Source organism: Corvus moneduloides, chromosome 5 (assembly GCF_009650955.1).
Source record: "Corvus moneduloides isolate bCorMon1 chromosome 5, bCorMon1.pri, whole genome shotgun sequence".
Taxonomy (NCBI): Eukaryota; Metazoa; Chordata; class Aves; order Passeriformes; family Corvidae; genus Corvus; species Corvus moneduloides.
In genome coordinates, this window is record NC_045480.1 from 69,718,230 (window position 1) to 69,734,676 (window position 16,447).

At 40.0% G+C, this 16,447-nt stretch overlaps 1 long non-coding RNA gene across 1 annotated transcript in view; it reads left to right on the forward strand.

Moving 5' to 3' along the window:
* The window catches only part of LOC116444638, a 32,024-nt gene that overhangs the window by 3,991 nt on the left and 11,586 nt on the right, over positions 1-16,447 (forward strand). The window contains exons 2-6 of the long non-coding RNA XR_004240425.1: positions 2,756-2,857; positions 8,054-8,372; positions 8,799-8,926; positions 15,914-16,022; positions 16,116-16,269. This is a non-coding gene — a long non-coding RNA (uncharacterized LOC116444638). The remainder of the gene's footprint in view (positions 1-2,755; positions 2,858-8,053; positions 8,373-8,798; positions 8,927-15,913; positions 16,023-16,115; positions 16,270-16,447) is intronic.

The window sequence follows — 16,447 nt, forward strand, 5'->3', positions numbered from 1 at the left end:
CTGTGAGTACTGCGAGTGCTTAAATTATTCTGGGCCATGCCTGTACCTGCTTCTGGCTGTGCACAGAGATTATGAGAGTTAACTGCCACTTAAAAATCACTTCGAGAAGCAAAAGCTTTCTCTACTTTGTCACTGTTAGTTTCAATTAATTTCTGAACATCTGTGAGATAACCTTGAGAGAGGATTAGAGGAATATAAAGATTCTTGACTAACTGTTCTTAGGTGAAATAAAAACTAAATTTTCTCTGAGAAGCATCTTTGTGAGTTGCTTTTCTTACTCTTAAACAACGGCCTTCATTGTCAGTGAGAAGCTAGTTTCTCAAACTATCTTTATATTTCAACAATTATTATTATAACTGCATTGTATCAGTGATGCACGTTTTGAGGTAGGGAGTTATACAATAAGGCAGCAGCTCAGTAAATGGAATAGAAAAGAGCACAAAAGTTGAAATTATAAAACATTAGAGAGAGAAATGCTCATAATTCAATGTTGGTTTTGTTTTAGAGGAGCTAAAATCTCAGTGCTGCTGAGTAATAATGTACAAAACAAAGCCTTCATTTACATTCCAAATTCGCTATCTGATTATGCATGGGGGAGTGGATTTGAATCCATATGTTCCTTGGTATCACACGTCCGACTTTTATTAATGATTAGGACAAGGAACTGGAAATGATATTGTTCAAATCCTCCGAGCACACTAGGTGCCACAAGTATATGGGAGAATAAAAAGCTCAGGATTTGTTTGAAATGATCTTTTCAAACAGAAGGTGGAGTTTGAAAAGAATAAAAATTCATTAACACTACGAATTCCAAGCACAGTGCTTAGCATGGGGAGAGCTGGCTGTGGAGAGTTTGTACAGAAATAGATTACAGTTTCCAGGAACACTGTAAAAAAGAAAAATGCTATTGGGGCATGTGGTTGAGATTCTTAGCCTGGGTGGGAGATGAGTGAGTTGTTCTGCTTAATTAGGGCTTGTCCTAGAGGATCAGGTACCAAATCCTAGAGCATTTGGGTACCAAAATCCAAGCAAGCTGTGCACCAGTTGAGGACTGTGTAGAGAGAGGAAAAGAGTTGTTGAAAGTGTGAAAACATGACCTGTGACAAAGATTAATCAAATTGATCTTCTTCAGCTTGAAGAAGAGAGGATTTAGAGGATCCATCCTTTGCACATAATTGCAGACTGTTGCAGTGTGGAAGGGAATGGCTTGTTCTGCCTGGCTACTCTTGGTAAAGCAACAATGAACAGGCTTAAATTGAAGGAAATTAGAGGGTGCTTTCTTGGACTTTTAACAGGTAAATACTCAGACATGTTAGCAAGGATTGGAAAGACTGAAATCTGTCAGGCTCTGAAGCCATTAAGAATAGGGTGCAGAAATACATGTCAAGAATACTATGTACGGCTAGTCGTGCCCCAGGGCACAGAAGAGGAATCCTTCCCAAGCTCACGGTTTGGCCATGAGCTCTGGGGATCTTTTTAACCGTCTGTGCAACTTCCATGTGTTAGGCAATGGTGGTGAAGAGGAGCATGAGGAGACTGGGTGATGCTGCATGTACGTGGCAGAATTTATCAGCTGTTGATAGCAAATGATCTTCCTGTAGTCACACATACACCTTATTTCCCCCCCCAGTCTGCTGCTTTCTCCACGTCCTTGCATTTGGCAGTTTGATCTCCTTACAAATGAAGAATCTACAATTGCTGAGTTGCTTGTGATGTCAGCAACCACGCATCTCAAATGGCCTTTCTCATTCATCTCATAAATCGAAATGAAATGAAGTCAGTGAGTTATTAAAAACTTATTTGAGAAGTAAAATCTAACCAGGCTGTGGTGGAGTTCGCATCCTGCTGCTCTGTGCTGGTGTGTGCTTGCAAGTCTGCTTCAGGCATGAAGGCTGTGTGCTCCCAGAGAGCTGAAGCTCTCTTAAATCAAGTGTAATGGCTACTGCTGGTTTTCAATTTTTATGACTTCCAAAAATGCTGGCTATTTCCTCTGTACCTACCTAATTATTTGGCAAGCTGCATTTACTCTTTTGTTACGTGAGTACCTTTTGAAAGGTTCTTTCTGGCAGTAAGATAAACTCAACATGACTATTTCCTGGAATAAATGAATCTGTTAGGCTGTGCTTTCCATTTAATTGATAAAGTGTCTGGTTCTTCAGGCTTTTGCTATTAGAGATTTTCTTTTGTTACCTTTTTATATGAACTGAACAATATTTCTAATTTTTCAGTAAAAACTCTGACCTCTTTAAAGTCTCTGTAAGAACTGTCAATCAGATTTTATATTGAGAATTTATAGGAGGCTATAAAATGCATAAAAATCATTGTTGGATGAGCTGTTCACTGAAATACTTGAATGAGTTGCTAATGTTTTGCTCTTTTGATCTACTTTATGTGGTAAAGAAGAAAATATTTTTCATATTTTGATAGCTACCTGCCTTCTAAATTCATAAAAGTACAAAGAAACAGGATTTTAAAAGCAGAGCCACAGGAATATGGGCTTCAGAGCTTAGTGGGAGGGATATGGGAAATTCAGGCTGCCTTTCACTCTGCAGTTGGCCCAAAGGTAAGGAGTATTTCTGCATTGCTTATGTGGAGTACACTACATCACATTGGCTTGTTTTTTAATCCTAAATTGGTTTGGACCAGGAGTCCTCCATAATTAAATATAAATGGTTTGGAGTAGGTGAGCAGGTCAGCTATCCAGGGACAGGGATAAGCTGATGATTAAAAGATTCACTTTGTCTTTCTTCTGCAGGTCAGTGGTAAAGTTGCTCAAAGTTCTTGATGCCAAAACCACCCTCAGTTGCCCTGAAGTAAAACCTTAATCTTTAAAGACCTGATGAAATCACGTCAGAAGGTGAGTTGAATCTCCTCATGTGAGGACACCTTCCATGTTCACTCTCATGCCTTTGACTTACCTTGTCTAGTTGTGTTTCCTTAGACTTGTGTGAAGTTCATTCATTCTCCTGGCAATGCCATGGCTCTAAGCAGTACATGAGATGTCCTTCTCCCCCAGTGCTCTGTAGAATGCTTTCAGGTTTTCTTTCATGGTTCCTCACAGAGACTGACTAACATCCCCCTTTTTGGCACTCAGAGAAGCTAATTTAAAATCTGTTTCTTAAAAAGGTGAGGCTTTTACAAAGGAAATGGTTCAGGAAGAGTGTGAGACTCTAGCTTGAGAACCAAGCTAGCTGACTTTATAAATGAGTCTCTCACTCCAGTCACAACTTGAATTTTCTACTCATTTTTAGAGTGAAATTTTGTTTAAATTTCTTCTGAAGTTCTATAATGTGCAGAAAATTGCTTTCTCTGTCTACCAATCTGCTGTTATCAGAGCTGGACAAAGTGGATAGAGTGAAGTATCATGAAAGACTATTCTTCCAGATACTCTTAGATCAGAAGTGAAAGGCTCTGAAATCATGAATGTGAAGCTGTCAAGAAGCCTCTACTCAAACATTACAAACTGAGGCAATTGAGTAATTTCAGATAAGCACCTGGACTTGTCAGCAGTCATTTTTCTGGGTGCATTTTTTTTTTTTGAGATGGGACATTGAACTGATTTCCAGTTTCCCCCAGAAGATTTAGAACAAGTTTGATTATACCTTCTTTAAACATTCAAAAAACCCAAATGACCATTACCTCCTGCCCCGGCTAGAATCACAAATTTGTTGACTTTGCACATTTTTCTGGGAAAAAATTGTGATCTTCTCAGTGGGTTTCTACTGCCAGTTATGCTTTCAGGCTAATCACTGTATTTTCTCCAAGTATTTTCCATTTGATGTTGAAACTCAGTATTATGCACACAAATCTGAGGAAGAAAGTATTACTAGTAAGATGATTTTCTATGCTGAAACACAGTTTTCTCTCTAGTTAACTATAGTTTTAGCCCATATACATTTTTCTAGCCACAGTAATGAAACAGAAATACCTATGGTTCAATAACAGTACAAATGTGACTGACACTACTGAAAGAATTATGATAAACGTAGCAATTTTCTAACGGTATTATAATGTCCTACTTGATAATTAATCAACAAGAGCTAAAATAAGGCATTTCTGTAGCTTTTATCATCATGGAAAACATACTGTCTCTTATAACTGCTATTCTAATCTGTACTCTTATTCCTTACTCATTGTTTTGTTGATTCATTATTAAAAAAACCCAGCTAAATCAATTGCAGCCATCCCTAAAAATAGACAGCTTAAGTGCCAGTGGTATTTACAGTACATTTTCAGTATCTTGTTTCTCCATTTTTCTCTTTCTAAAACGGATATTTCAATTTTTTTTTACATTCTGAGTGTATTGAGAATCCAAACTAAGTCATGACATGGTACAGTTAAAGTTCCTCCCCCGCCTCTCCCTGATTTTTGATTTTAAATATTGTTCTAGAACAAAAATATCTAAAGGATTTGGGTTGGTACTTATTTCAGGAGAAGCTCATTCCATGAAAGAAGGAATAGACACCTTCTTTTCTTGATAATAAATTCATCTGCAGACTGAAGTAGATGTCTCTCCTGCCTGTTCACTGGTTAAAAAATGAAATTGCCACCTTTGTGAATTATTGGTCAAGTTTATTTTATTTAAGGGAAAGACTAAAGAACTGTTTCATGATGGAAAAAGGCCTGTAAACCTTAGATTTTGGTTGAATGAATGTAATTGAATCAGACAAAAACCTGTGGAAGATGGCTGATCACTGGCCAAATTGTTTGAAATTTGCTTTTCTTCCTTGTTAGACTGAAAAAGTGGCAAAACCTGTTATGGGCATTTATTTTCATTACCTTGTAGAAGGCAGCAACAGGAGGCTCTTTGGAGGGTTATTCCTGTTCCTCTGGCAAAGCAATCAGGAATGGGGCTAGAAGGGGAGTATCACTGATTAAAAATATGTAAAGACAGCCAGGACTCTGAAGAAGCTAAAATTTAAGCAAAAACCTCATTAAAGTCAGCAAAAGAAACTGTTACATATTTTTATTCTTCTCCTGTCTTCTGCATTCGTATTTCCCTGAAATAGCAAAAGCTTGAAAATTTAAAAACTCTCTGAGCATAACTTTCTAATCAGGTAATATAAATTACTATGAAAGCTAGAGAAGCACAGCTGCTAATAAATGAGCTAATAACTCGTTTAAGACCCCTCTAACTTACACAGAGATTTAATATAAATCTGGAAGCATGGGATGAAGAACAGTGAGTGTTAACACTGTCTAGAGTATATTTTTATTGGTCACAGCTGTGCTCTTTGCATCACAATTTTGGAGTCAAGCTCTGAAGACTCCAGCACTTCTTTTTATTTGTTTGTTTCAAGACTACAAGACTTTTATGCTGGTGGTGTTACTTAGAAACACTACGCTATTTCTAAAAGGGCAATTTCTGTTGTATTTGCGTATTTATGTATTTTTAGAAAAAAAGGTGTGCCTCATAGAGTAGCAAACACATTTTAAATTGCTTTTTAAGCATTTTGGCTTTTGTTCAATTCCTTCTCAGGCTTTTTGAATGGAATTATTTATTATTCTTGACAGTTGCATCTGTGGGACTATATAGATGTTACTGAGAACACGGCTTGAGGAAAATGAGCAAAGCTGTCCCATTGAGATAAAGCTTCACAAATCAGTTGGGTTTTTGTTGTCAGCAGTGCTAGAGAGGGAAAGCCCCACTTGAGCACTCTTGCTTGGCAACTCTGAAAACTGTTACCTGGAAATGGTGTGATGACGATTGCTGATTTGCACAGTGCTACTGCCTGTAGAATTAAATAACAAGGGACTGGAGGGGAGAGGGGGCTGAAAGCTGTGCCTTTTCTCCTTGAGAGCATTCATGTCACAAATTGTTATGAACAGGTCCCTGCTAGTGAGTTTTTTATTTAGATTTAATATTAAGCAAAACACCTGTGCATAAGCCCCAAGAGCCACTTTAGCAATAATTAGATTTGCAATTGCTGCCCGGCAGTGCAAAGACAAATGTACCAATAAATAAATTCGGCCAGCCAGAGCCAGTGAAAACACTGATTTAGCCCAGCAGATGAAAAGAGAAGAATTTCACCCAAGCCTTTAATTTCCAAAGTTGCCCAGGAACAGGAGTTGAGCCTGTTTGGTTGACTCCGGCCGGAGGCTGGTGTGATGTGCGTGGTGTTGTCTTTGCTGAAGCCAAGCAACTCATGGGCATCGTGTGTTGTTATGGTTCTCATCCATCGGCCTGTGGAAAGGGATGCTGCTTTCGAGGCCTGGGAACTGGTTATGTTTTACAAACAGGATGTTCTTTTAAAAAGAGTAGAGGTTGAGTTTTTTTATGTAGATTCCAAAGGCAGGGAAGTTTCAGAAATCGTAGGTGTGTGAATATTTAATGTTTTATTGCTATAAAGAAAAATAAAGATGATCAGCAGTAAAGAAACATCATTTGCATTCTTAAAAGTAATGATATGAGGAAATTCATCCTAGCAAAAACCAGAAGTAAGCACTTTCAAGTTAAATGTAATGTAAATTTGAACAATTGCTTTTCTGTTAGTTTCCCTGAGAATTCAGTGGAATTCCTAGTTTATATGCAAGCAGGATATGCATGGGTTGTTTACATGGAGTATGGATGGAGGTCTGTTTTAAAGTATGGAAAGCTTAAAAATCTATAAACCATTTTTTAGAATGCAAGACATCTCTGAGATGTCTTCTTAGAAGTAGAGACCGTGTACTATGGATGTAAATTGAGGGAGCAGAGGGTGTGTGTTACACACTGCATGTGTTCATGGCTGAAGGTGAACCCGAGGTAACTGAATTACCTCAGCCCCCAGTAAAGGAAAAGAAGATAATCTGGGTGACCTTGTAGCTGCTGAAGTCTGGGAGTGAGTGTGCACAAAGCCTGTGCTCATTTAGAAGCAAGAGCAAGGAAGGAAATTTAAAGAAGACGTTGCCAGGGAATCGTGTAAGTAGCCCCCTGTACAGGGCACACCTGTGCCTGCCCAGGAAAAGGCAGGTTCTGAGCGTGACAAGGAAAATAGAAAATGCTACCTTGAGGGACTTGTGCGTGCTTGTGATGCTCCTGAGGAACTCTGCAGAACAGTCATAAAGTAGTGTTGGTTTAATTAGTAAATATTAAATGCTATGGTGGTATGATTTCAATGGGAATTGGAACATAACCTGCACTTTTTAAACAACATATCACCTGACCATGCAATAAGTATGTGTTGAGCTCCATGGCTGCTATTTTAACATGTGTATATGTAAAGCTGACCTCTTGTTTTGAGAACAGTAGCACTGGTTTCAATAGTGTCTATGCTCCTGTTTTACTTGCAAATTCCAATGGTTTCTGAGAAAATTGGAAACAACAAACTGCTAAAAAACACAGATGCAAGCTAAAACTGGAATTCATTATTTGAATTAAGCTCTTATGTTCAGCATTTTCAAATTGTGATTACATGAGGTAATTGGAGTTGCTTCCCTTGCTTTCCATTTAGTCACTGTGAGTCTGTATTAAGACAAATTCCTGTGGTGGCTCTCCTGTCATGGCCAGGAACACTTCATTCCTCAGCCGTGAGTGGTACAGAATCCATTTTCCTGCCTTCCTCTGACACACTGGGGCTGAACTTAGCTGGAGGTGAGGCACAAGACTCCAGGGGGACAGACCTTTGAGGTGGTACAAAGGGTTCTTTTTCTGGTGTTTCCCTGACATTTTTGCCTCCATGTATATGCTTTGAGCATCATCTTTGAGATGAGCTGGAAGTGAATTTTCCCCACAGGGATCTGTCAGATTTCCACCTTTCTCTGAAGCCTGGGAAGTTGCTCTCCTGCTGGAACTGTCAGGGCTTATGTCACTCAATCACTTCTCCGCTACTATTGCCACCTCAGGAGTAATTGTCTTGTCCCTGTCTGGGAAACAGGAGCCTCCTGATAGCTGCAGCACTTCAGATTAAATTCTCCGGGCTTTGTGTAGGTGAGTCCGAGGGAAACTAGAGGGGAGTTGATTTTTTTCCCTTGGATTTTGTGAGAGGATACGACTAGAAAAGTGGAACAGGAAAAAAAATGAAAAGAACACCGTCTTTTTCCAAAGGCAGTTTATGCCCTTATCTTTCTCCAGGGACACTTCTCCATAGCCTGGAGCCCACCTATGGAGCCTCCAGCCCCCTGTGGTCTCTGCAGAGGGTGGTGCTGCTGCTGCACTGCCTGGGAGCCGTCCCGCCCACGATGTGGTGGCTGAGCGCTCAAAGCCAATTGCCTTGGATAATCCCAGTGAAGGGCTCAATCCACACCTCGGCTGGAGCTGCCGCAGTTTTGAGGAGCCGGCGCTGTGCTGCTCACACGATGGCGCCCCATGAGGTGACAGAAATGCCACTGGCTAATGAGTGCGAGCTGTGCAATGCAGGCGGCCACTTGTGGAGGAAAGCAATTAAGAATCGGTAAGCTTTTCTGAAGCTGCATTTGATGGTGGATCTAATTATTTTTAGTGGCTGGTAATTCTTTTGTATATCTTGATAATTCTGTACCTCTCCTTTATGGGAACATGAATAACTGCAGTTGAATTTTAAGAAGAACCAGGGGAGTAGGTGGATTGTATTGAACGCCCATCAGCAAGATGTAATTCTAAGCTGTAAGAATAATGGCCTCCAAGAGCAGAGCTAACATTCCCTCGTAAAGAACTTTTAAATGAAATAAAATTCTTAACTAATCTTTCAATTTAAGGAACAAGTGATTTCCCGCCCCCCCCCCCCCACCCCCCTTAATTTAATGGAAACTTTGATTTTTTTGCGACAGAGATGAATGACTCAGAGTAACTCTTTCTTTCCCATTTCCTTTACTTTTGGTCCTTTTCTCTGCATCCAAAGGAGAGCAATGGAGCTAGTGAAGGGTCTGAAGAGCAGCTGAAGAAACTGGGGGTGTTTAATCTGGAGAAGGGGAGGCTTGGGGGGACCTAATTGTTGTCCACAACTGCCTGAAAGGAGCTTGTAGCCAGGTGGGGGTTGGTCCCTTCTCCCAGGTAACAAGTGACACAGGACAAGAGGAAATGGCCTCAAGTTGCATGTGGGGAGGTTCAGGTTGGATGTAACCCAAAGGGTTGTCAAGCCCTGGCACAGGCTGTTCAGGGAAGTGATGGAGTCACCACCCCTGGAGGTATTTAAAAGATGTGTGGATGTGCCATGTAGGGACATGGTTTAGTGGTAGCCTGGGTTAGGGATTGGACTTGATCTTATGTGTCCTTTCTGGGGATAAAAATGCTGTTCAAGACCTTGAAACTAATTGCAAGGCAGTATCTGACCAGCTGGAAATCTTGGACTGTCTCCAGTATTTTTTTTTCTGTGATTGCTGTCGAGACAAAGCAGGGGTGTTGTTATGATCTGCAGCATGTGTTGAAACGTGTTGAAGTCCTCCTGTGTTTTTTGGAAACTTGTAGCTGGAAGTAAACGTATTGGTGAACCCCTGCCTTACTAATTAGATAAGATGGCCTCTAAGTCATGTCTATAAAAGCCCCTGTGGTGCTTATTAAAAAACATGCCCAAGAGAAGGTGAGGTGTGGGTATTGCAGGCTCTCTGAGCTGGAAAGGGAGTGTCCTCCCTAGGCAGCATTACTGTCTGGATCCTGGTGCTGCTATGAAGTCCCTAAGCCAAGGAAGCGTTTAGTTGTACCAAATAGGGCGAAGCAAATGTTGATGCATTTCTATCTAAGAACTGAGAGTGCAGAATGTTTTCATAGTTTATTGCCACTCAACTTCTCTAAATCCTTCCTGAAAGAAAATGACACCTGCCCTTGCACATGAAGAAGCTGTTGAATGCCAACATAATCTCCTAGTGTGCTTCTTGGAGAGGGGTCACTCCTTTTTATAGGTTGGTTTGAGTTGTGGGTGACAGCACAAAGTTACCATCAAAACTGCTGCTGCCACCAGAGGGTTGTTTTGATACAGACTTTTGTAGAAGTGCTCAGTAACAAGAAAATTTAAAAAAAAAATTTCCAGCAATTTAAGTATTTCCTAATGCTTTATAGATGATTGACTTCAAATATGCAGAGGTGGCTATAAATGTAAAGCAGGATAACCTTATTACTGGTTTGGTTTTGGCTTTTTTTTAAAGAAAAAGAGATGCTAGGTTGTCATGGCAATATATGCTTTTAACAAATCAGAAATGATTATGCCTTCTTATGACTGAAATTTCAAGAAATATCTCATGAAGAGTCTGTCAGCAGCTACAAATCTCAGGCAGAAATAAAAGCAGTGATTCTTCAACTCAGCAGTGGGGAGGATGGTACCTAGTTCAAAATTAATGGAGCCCAGTGTTCAAATAAAAGCCTCTTTCAGGGAAAAGGAGCCTTTCCTGAAAGCAGTGAGCTTATGGAAGTGAGCATCACTGCAGGAGTCAGCAGTTCCCTAGTTTGTCACAGCTCTGTGACAGCAAACAGTACTTACTCTGCTGTCCTTCACCCTGTGTTCACTGACCTAGAGCATTAGAATATGAGCAGTGCCCTCTTCATGGACAGGATCAGAAATAAATGTAGTCACAAGTATGGGTGGTCACATTTCCATTTGGGAGCAGTTCTCACCCACTGGTGTGCCAGAGGTCAGGTGTCTGAGCTCAGCAACCTTTCTGTACCATCGCAGCCACTGGGTGAGTTAGATCACTGTGATCTCACCAACAGCTTTAGGAGGGCTTTATAGCCTGCCACTGCGTAGACTTAAATGAGGAAATGAATCAGAGAGGGAATCACTTCAAGAGAAGCCCTTCTTCTGAGAAGTGAGCCTGACTTTGTAAAAAAGTCCTGGGACATTTCAGGTCTAGGAAAAACCCTGTTTGTCAATGCAAGTATTAGCACATTGTAAGAGAGGTGTTTCCCTGAGGGAGAAGTATGAAAAATAAACTACTTAAGTCCAGCCTAATAGTTCAAAACTTATTTGACTCAGTAAACTAGAAGAAAACTGGAAGCTTTGATTACAGTTTTGCAAACATAATGCTGTAAGGGTTATTCTTGCTCCTCTGTGACTGATTGTGTTGACAAGTGAAAATATGTGGAGTTAATGCTTCCAAAATGGATGGTAATGGTAAGCATGGTACTGTTCTCTCTCCCTGCTCTGTTCTCAGACTTCAACTCTCTTGGTGGTGCTAATTCGTCTCACTGTCTCCAAAGCACTGAGGATACCTTATTTTCCACGTGCTTTTCTCTCTGCCTGACAATGTGTGTTTATATCAATTTTTATATGCAGACTCTTCATGTTCCACTCAGGTTCCAGCATGGGAGGACACTGTTCTCAGAGGGAATGCAGCAAAGTTATTTAAGCAGCTCAAAAACAGGGACTGCCTTTCACTGGGCTGAGAGATTAAAGATTTAAACGTGGTCAGTCATTTCCCCTTGTCTCTTTTCTGTTGCCAAACATAACCAGTTTTAAGGGGAAGAAGTTTAGATAAGGTCCACCTGTAAAAACATGAGGGCACTGTGGAAAAGACACCTTCCAGTGAAGAACAGGATAGTAATTAGAAGTGGTTCCAGCAGCTAGCTGCCATTGGAATCATACAAATAAGTGCTGTTTCCTGGGGAAATAATTTCAGCTGAAAACAAACCTAGGAATGCCTGCAGAAATCACTCTTACTGACTTTTTGTTGTTGTTGTTAGCTGTTTTCAAAAGTTTGAAAAGTTAGAGAAGGAAGGAATATTGCCTCAAGGATTTTACTCTTACTGTGGTTCTCAGGATTGGTGACATCTCCTGGGCCAGGCTTATGTGAAGTCTGCAAGACATTGCCAAACACCTGCTGTTTTCATTAAGTTTCTGCTGGTGGCAAAGTGAGAATGATTATCTCTTGAAATGAATGCTCTGTAGATACCGTCTCTATAATTTATTCTGAGCTGCCTTTTCTTAGTAAAAAATAATAATTTGAAGTTTGGGAGGAAAGTTATCATGGAAGTAAAAAGGTTTCATGACCAAAACCAAGTTTTCCCAGTTTCCTGGCAGAAATAGCATCTGCATGTATACAAATGTTGAGGTTAGAAGCAGTTGGCAAATTCAAATTCTTGGCTGTTTTTCTCATTTCCTGGTGTGACTGAAGCATTGCTGATTGTAATTGGAAGACTCCTGGCATTCCTGTTGAATTTATTGCTAGCCACAGGTGTTCAAAAAGCCTGATCCTTCGGTTTTGTAAAAGTCCTCATTGTTTGGACCTAGCAGTGGTCATGCATATACTGGTCACCTCCAGTTGTATCACTGGATGTGTATAGGAAGATGGTATCTGTTGTCCACATGAACCAAAGAAACTTACCTGACTCTTTCAAAACTTATTTTCCAAAAATATACTGCTGCTACCTTCACAGTCCTGCAGGATGTCCTTGCCAGCTTCCAAAGCCAGTTTAAGATCTTGGTCCCAACCTTTAAAAAAATTATTTCATAATTTCATAAGGTAATGGCATCAGCCACATATTCCTGAAAAATTTTAAATCCTCATTTAAATCTCTGTGCTTTGGCTGCTGTCTCAGTGGTAGGGTTGAAATCTATGAATCCACAAGACAACTGCGCAGCAGGGCGCAGGAGGCAAAATCAAGAGCTTGTTAGGCCAGGTTTGCCACCAAAGCAATTGCTTCCTCAATTGCATCCTGAAAGTTGAAAACAAAGTTACTTTGAATTGCATGTCAACAATTGTTGCCAAATCTTTCTGAGACATGAAATGGAAATGCTGTGGGTTATTTTTAAGCCGGAGTGCCTCTCAATGCTTCTTGTCTCTCCAAATCCCCCAATTAAAGGATGGTAACTTAGAGTTTTGAGAAGCATTGGAAACTTGTGCATGCATTTGTTCCTGATGTTTTTACTGGAAAAGGTCTTGAAAGGTAAGCCAGTGCTGCAATAGTTACATGGCACTTGAAAGTAGGGTACCTGGAACACACCCACTTGAGTTGTATCTTGTAGTTTCACTGCAAATTCCATTCAAAACTGGATTCCAAGTGCTAATTTTTTTTCATTTAAAAAATTCACCATAAACCTATAAAATAAATTGGATGACATTTCCAGCTCTGGTTAGAAAATATTGTTAAAATCAATTAGGACTATCACTGTGTCAACTAGAGCCGTATGTAAAAACCTGAAGAGAGAATGCAATCAGTCTTGTATTAGAAATTAGTCATGAACTGTAAGAGAAAGAAAGCATGTACTGAAGTTTTCAGTCTTGGGAAGAATATTTATTGTTAGGTAGCTGTAGCTGTCAAACTATTTACTGGAAATATGCCAGCCATAAGTACAGATTGTGTACCATGGGCAACGGTACCAGATCCTAATCATTATTCTGGGATAACAAATGTGATAACTGAAATAACTTTGCTAATTTAGGGAAAGGCTGCTACCACAGCTCCTTGAAACAAACCATATTCTTTGAGCTGCAATTTTTGGCATGTAGAAATCAGTGAAAAGACCCAGTTAAGTAATCGAGGTTGACCAAATGAAATCCCATTTTGGCACACAGTTACATGGGTTTGCTGAAAGGAAACTGGAGAATTATTTTCCAAGGGCAGGCATTGTGTACAAGGTTAACACACACACACACAAAAAAGCTGATTTGGTCCTCCTACCAATTATTTAATTTTTTTTTTTTTAATCAGAGTAATGCATAAACTTGAGTCAAAGTTAATAAGTATCCATTTGTTTGCTATAATGAAAACTTTATTGCCCCAGAACTCAGTTTCATTAGTAAATGATGGTGCTTGTGTTTACCCCATGATAGACTTCAAAACTGAGAGATATTTACTGTGGTCCTGATGTGCCAATCTAAGTAGTTTAATAAGGGCTAGCAGATGCATGGTGGGAAGGAATTTCCTTTACCCAGCTGTACAACATGGGCCTATTTTCAAAGGTGTATTATCTTGTTTCACAACAGAGAGAAGAACCCAATGGCTCTTACTGCAACTTTGAATTCAGGCTCAGCCAAAAGAAGCATTCATTGAAAATGTTTTAAGCATAGTAAATCCAATACCTGGAAAAGGCATGTCTGGAATGGATCTACCTAAAATAAAAAAGTATAAAGTAATTCCCACATGCCAGCTAACTAGAGCAAGTTTTTGACGCTACTACGCTCAGCCTGTGACAACATTAAGGAATCTCTTTGTTCAGGGGTATTTGCCTTGTCTGTCATCACAGTATTACAGTTTTAATTACCTGGCAGTGTTTCTTAGGAGCTCATTCACATTTCAGGTATCCTTTCTGGTGGTGCCACTGTGCCAGCCCTCACTTGGGGCAGCCCCTGTGACAGGGAAGGCTCAGCCTGGCTACCATGGGCTACCTATGAGAGGTCTGAGACAGGGCAGTGAAATAATAATAATAGCTACTTATTTATACCAGATTCCCAAAGGACTGTGGTACTGGAAAAGGTTAGGGCTTTCTCTTCTCATTCCCAGAGGGTTGAGAGCTGCATGGTGGTCAGAAGAAAGCAAAATTTTTGGGATTTAAGTGACAGGAGCAGAGGACAAAAAGGGATACCAGGCCAACCTAGCACTTGCTGTCTGACATGCTTTTTATTTATGCTGTATACCTCAGCTCAGTGAGTCATGCCTTTAAATAAGAACTGAACAGAACTGACAAATGACACATGTGAGGTTCCCTCCAGAGCTATTTTTTCCAATAAATAGTCAACAAAACAGTGTGTGAGAGAAGCTGACAGCTCTTTCCAAGCACACCAAGAATACTTAAGAAGATGAGCAGCTACTTTAAGCTGGGAAAAACTGATGTGGCTCAGGAGCAGGTGAAACCCTTTCTCCTGAAACATTTCTTAGGCATCTGGTTGCCTGTAGTGTTTCAGGCTTTTAGCTTGTGTCTATAACAATATTTTCAGTGAACCATATTAAAATGGAAAAGAGTTCCAGTCTAGGGCTCTGTGACATCTTGAGAGATGGCAAGAAAAAATGTGTTCTAAGTTTTCTGCAGTGCTCTTCTGTAGAAGCTCACGTGAGGGGATAGGGTAATCTCTGGAGTTAGCAGAGTTTTATAAAGCTAAGAAAAGATGGATCTGCCCTTCTCAAATGAAATCTTGAAATCTGGCTGATGGTTCTCTGAAGGTCTCAAATTTTATCACATATTAAATGCCAAATGTCTGATTGCCGTGGCACTTATTTTGCCTCTAAATTAAAAAAAAAAAAATCCATAATAGCATCTTCTGGAAAATGCACTCTCTGTTTTTACATGGAAATTATAAGAAAAGGTCCTCAATGATACTTTCTGTCAAAGGCAAAAAGATAAGAATAAATAATGAGGACTGATATAAAGCAATGTGATTTAAAGCAACAGGAAGCAATCATGTTTTCATACCCAAATTTCCTTTCTTGTAGCATTCATACTTAATTGGTTTGCAAAGAGCAGCTGAGCTGCACTGAATGATAACATTTGTGGTGAGCTGATTTGCAGGGAATCCAAATCTACAGGATCAATTAATAACAGTTCACTTGGACAGCTATCAAAAAACTCCATTACCAATTCTTCAGTCAGTGACTTCCTCATCGGGTGGTTTTCATTCTTTATAATGTTGGTGCTTAATTAAAAAATTAAAAATTAAAATTAAAAAATCTTTTTCAGTTTTGCACTGAAATAGCTTGACTGTCATAACTTGAGGATGTGCAAGACAGAGAAATTGGAAAATAATACTTTTTTCCTGAACACAGGTGAAGTTCAGCTGTGTCATTTAAAATCAGTGGTAACTGAAAACACCATTTCCATGTCCGGTAACCACTTCTTGCTCCCTCTCTCCTTTATCCCGTGTTTTTTCATCCCTCCATGTCCCACCAGCATAAGATGAAGCAGGTTCCTGCCATTTGTGAACGTAACTCATAAATGGGCCTTCAGGCAGAGGATTGGGCTTCCAGACAGGAAGTCAGCTGGAGCCTGCACTAGGGAAAAGATTCCTGCAGGCATCCTGCTTTTCCTTCAGTCTTCCTCAAGCCTCAGTTTGTCTGGTTACTATGTCTTCCTGGTCTGTTTTTCCCTAGCAGATCAGAAGTCATTTCACAGCAGTGGCCTCAGCACAGCTGTCTCCCATCACACAGCTCTTGCTCCATTTCTTGTGCCGGGGGCTCAGACTGAAGCAGCAGCTGATGTCAGGTAGGCTGGGCAGTGACACAGAAGGGACACTTCACAGTTGGACTTAGTTGTGTCTTAAAAGCTTTTCTCTTTCACATTCAATGACTCTTGTAGGTTTGGGATGATTTTTACTTTTCTGTGGATAACAACCAAGGAAGAGAAATTTCCAAAGCTTGTCAAGTGTTGTTAGCCTAGAACCTGAAGTCAGCAATGAACAAAAACCCGAGTCATCGAGATTTGGCAGCTTGCTGGAGCTGGGAATGACAAGGTATGATGTTTACTAATTACCATCTCTATTTTTTTTTGTCTGGGTCAAGTTATTATTTTTTTCCTTCATCACATTTAATATTTCAACATAATGGACTGAATAATAACCTAGAAAACAAAACACTATTTGGCTTCTCAGAATTGTGGGTTTAATATTTTACGCTGTAGTCAGCTTGAAA